Source organism: Otolemur garnettii, unplaced genomic scaffold, assembly GCF_000181295.1.
Source record: "Otolemur garnettii isolate 467f Iridium unplaced genomic scaffold, OtoGar3 scaffold00151, whole genome shotgun sequence".
NCBI classification, from domain to species: domain Eukaryota; kingdom Metazoa; phylum Chordata; class Mammalia; order Primates; family Galagidae; genus Otolemur; species Otolemur garnettii.
In genome coordinates this window covers 686,602-689,905 of record NW_003852546.1, presented here as the reverse complement: position 1 = coordinate 689,905, position 3,304 = coordinate 686,602, and the positions used below count along the sequence as shown (strand labels likewise).

At 45.5% G+C, this 3,304-nt stretch overlaps 1 protein-coding gene across 1 annotated transcript in view; it reads right to left on the bottom strand.

The window, feature by feature from the left end:
* Nucleotides 1–3,304, bottom strand: part of SLC7A6OS (solute carrier family 7 member 6 opposite strand) — a 12,850-nt gene that overhangs the window by 5,842 nt on the left and 3,704 nt on the right. The window lies entirely within an intron of this gene.

Here is a 3,304-nt window from a genome sequence, read left to right as displayed (position 1 = left end):
CCACAGGCGCCCGCCACAACGCCTGGACACCTTTTTTGGTTGCAGCCATCATTGTTGTTTGGCAGGCCCGGGCTGGATTCGAACCCGCCACCTTAGGTGCATGTGGCTGGCGCCTTAGCCACCTGAGCCACAGGCGCCGAGCCAACCTCTTGCTTTTTTGAGCTTGACTAATATAATATAAAAAGGCATATGGGAAGACTGACCTGAGGAGGGGAGGAGGCCAGAAGAGTTGGCCAGTCTTGCTCCCTAAGCTCTGAGTCAGACCTGCTTTTATAGGTTTTTTTTGGCAGTTTTGGCCGAGGCTGGGCTTGAACCCACCACCCTCAGCATATGGGGCCGGCACCCTACTCCTTGAGCCACAGGCACCATCCTGCTTTTATAAGTTTTCTCCAGGTTCCTTTAGTATGATATTCTGCTGTTGGGGATCAGTAGGACTACCATAGCACCTTTACAGCTGATGCTGAAATGGGTCTGGTGATTCCTGAGACCCCTCCCATCACCCACCATTTTTCTTGCCCTATATGACATCCTGGTTTTAATCACAAACTGGAAGTAGACTCTCATATAACCTTTCTCTTTCTCTCTCTTTTTTTTCTGTTGAGACAGAGTCTCACTCATTCTCCCTGAGGTTGAGTGCTGTGGTACCATAGCTCACAGTAACCTCAAACTCTTGGGCTCAAGTGATCCTCTTGCCTCAAAATCCCAAGTAGCTGGGACTACAGGTGCTTGCCACAATGCCCAGCAAGTTTTTCTATTTCTAGTAGAGACAGAGTCTCGATCTTGCTCAGGCTGGTCTTCAACTTCTGAACTCAAGCAATCTTTCTACCTTGGCTTCCCAGAGTACTAGGATTACATGTGTGTACCTGACCTTTTTTTTGAAAGAGTCACACTGTCACCTTGGGTAGAATGCCAAAGCTCATAGCAAACTCAAACTTTTGAGCTCAGTCAATCCTCTTGCCTCAGCCTCCCAAGTAGCTGGGACTACAGGTGCTTACCATAATGCCCGGCAAGCTTTTCTATTTTTATTTATTTATTTATTTATTTGCAGTTTTTGGCTGGGGCTGGGTTTGAACCCACCACCTCCGGTATATGGGGCTGGCACTCTACTCCTTTGAGCCACAGGTGCTGCCCTACTTATTTTTTTTTTTGAGACAGATTCTCATTATGTTGCCCTCAGTAGAGTGCTGTGACATCACAACTCATAGCAACCTCAAACCTTGGGCTTAAGTGATTCTTGTGCCTCAGCCTCCCAAGGAGCTGGGACTATAGGAGCGCCACAATGCTCGGTATTTTTTGTTGTTGTTGCTGTTGTCATTGTTTAGCAGGCCCGGGCTGGGCTCGAACCTCCCAGCCTTGGTGTATGTGGCTGGTGCCCTAATCACTGAGCTACAGGCACTGTACCAGTTTTTCTATTTTTAGTAGAGACAGGGGTCTCACTCTTTCTCAGGCTGGTCTTGAACTCCTAAGCTTCTGATTGCTCAAGCAATCTACCTGCCTCAGCCTCCCAGAATGCTAGGATTACAGGCGTGAGCCACCAATCCTGGCCTCTGCTATATATAATCTTCCTGCTGGAAAGAACAGCTTCAAATTGAATGCCCCAAATAGAACTGGTCCAGGGTCTCAGTGCCTGTAAGCTCTCAGTGAGTAGGGTGCTGGCCACATACACACAGGCTGGCAGGTTCAAGCCCAGCCCCAGGCCTGCTAAACAATGACGACTGCAACAAAAAAACAGCCGGGCACTGTGGTGGGTGCCTGTAGTCCTAGCTACTTGGGAGGCTGAGGCAAGAAATGAGGCAAGAAAAATGCTTAAGCCCAAGAGTTTGAAGTTGCAGTGAGTTGTAACACCATGGCACTCTACCGAGGGTGACATACTAAGACTCAGTCTAAAAAAAAAAAAAAGAACTGGTTAGAGTAAGATGTGTTCCAGTGCTAACAGGCTGTGTTAACAAGGGTCCTGGAAGCACAGATCAGTACGTAGACCAGGGAGACATGGTGCTGATGTCCTCTTGATAGGCTCATCACATATCTCAAACCAGACACCACACAGGAAAATAATAACCCATGCCCGAGCCACACAAGGAGAGATCAGTGCTATCACTTATAGGCTAAAAGGAATTCTTCCTTGCTCCAAAGTTAAAAAAGAACTGGAGATGTCACTTTTTTGTGCAGGCTCTTGAGCAAACTCAAAGCTGTGAGAAAAGTTCCAGCTCTAGCTCACAAATCCCCACCCCTCAGCCCAGCTAATTATGCAGCCCTTAAAATTCATACAAGACTAGGGCAGCGCCTGTGGCCTAGCAGGTAGGGCACCAGCCCCATATTCAGAGGGTGGCAGATTCAAACCTGGCCCTGGCCAAACTGCAACAAAAATATAGCTGGGCATTGTGGCAGGTGCCTGTAGTCCCAGCTACTCGGGAGGCTGAGGCAAGAGAATCACCTAAGCCCAAGAGCTGGAAGTTGCTGTGAGTTGTGATGCAACAGCACTCTACCAAGGGCAATAAAGTGAAACTCTGTTTCTACAAAAAAACAAAAAAATTCATACAAGACTAAAAATACAGAAAAATGCCCAACAGAATTTTATACTTGGATGTCAATAAACCATTTTACTTAGATTACCTTTAGGTTGGGGGTAAAATGAGTGATTCCTCCCCCCCTTTACTTTGTAATGTTTTTCGAATTTTCTGTAATTATATTTTCATAAAAGAAAGATTATTTTTAAGTCTGTCCATGTGTACAATTACCTATATTTTTAATTCTACTACATATAAGCATTTTGTACCATTAAACACATATTTTCTGGCTTGGCGCCTGTAGCTCAAATGGCTAAGGCACCAGCTACACCTGAGCTGACAAGTTCAAATCCAGCCCTGGCCCACCAAACAACAATACCTGCAACCAAAAATAGCCAGGTGTCAGTGACAGGCACCTGTAGTCCCAGCTACTTGGGAGGCAGAGGCAGGAGACTTGCTTGAGCCCAGGAGTAGGAGGTTGCTGTGAGCTGTGATGCCATAGCACTCTACCCAGGGCAACAGCTTGAGGCTCCATCTCAAAAAAAAAATAAAACAAAACACGAATTTTCCTATATTGCCAGTGTTTATGATGACCAATTTTAAGTTCAGACAGTACTATGTTAATTTCTTGGATATAATTTTTAGCCTTCATATACAGTGCTGCAATGAACATGCCATTTCCAGCATTTTAAAAAGGGCAATAAAAGTATCTTAATCCATAGGATTTTTTTTGTGAGGATTAAGTGAGTTAAGAGAAATCATAACAATTACTTAGTAAACCAACAGCAGCTTTTGTT